The sequence below is a fragment of the Eimeria mitis genome, genomic scaffold (genome assembly GCF_000499745.2).
Source record: "Eimeria mitis Houghton genomic scaffold, Emh_scaff484, whole genome shotgun sequence".
Classification (NCBI taxonomy): Eukaryota; Apicomplexa; class Conoidasida; order Eucoccidiorida; family Eimeriidae; genus Eimeria; species Eimeria mitis.
In genome coordinates, this window is record NW_013573140.1 from 10,556 (window position 1) to 10,911 (window position 356).

Sequence of the window (356 nt, forward strand, 5' to 3'; positions counted from 1 at the left end):
AAATGTAGCAGCTGTGCTGAAGGAATGGGTTACTGTGTTTGTCTTAGGCTCATGAGGATAGCATTTGTTTCGTTCTATGGCCGGTTTGGCCTCCCTGTGGCTTTCCGGGTGCCGATGCTCTACGCCATTGGGCGTCCACTGCAAATGCCTCAAGTGGACAAGCCCTCTCATGCGGTCTGCCACCACGCTGTCTTCTGCTGTTTCTGTCCTTTTGCTTTGTTCACTACATTCGTTTTATTACTACAATTTCTGTTAGTGCTGCTGTTGATACAATCGTTACCATTATAATTGTTGTGCTGATGTCGTCATTCCTCTCCGCTTTCTTGTTTCTGCGCGGTTCGCAGGAAGTTGTGGCT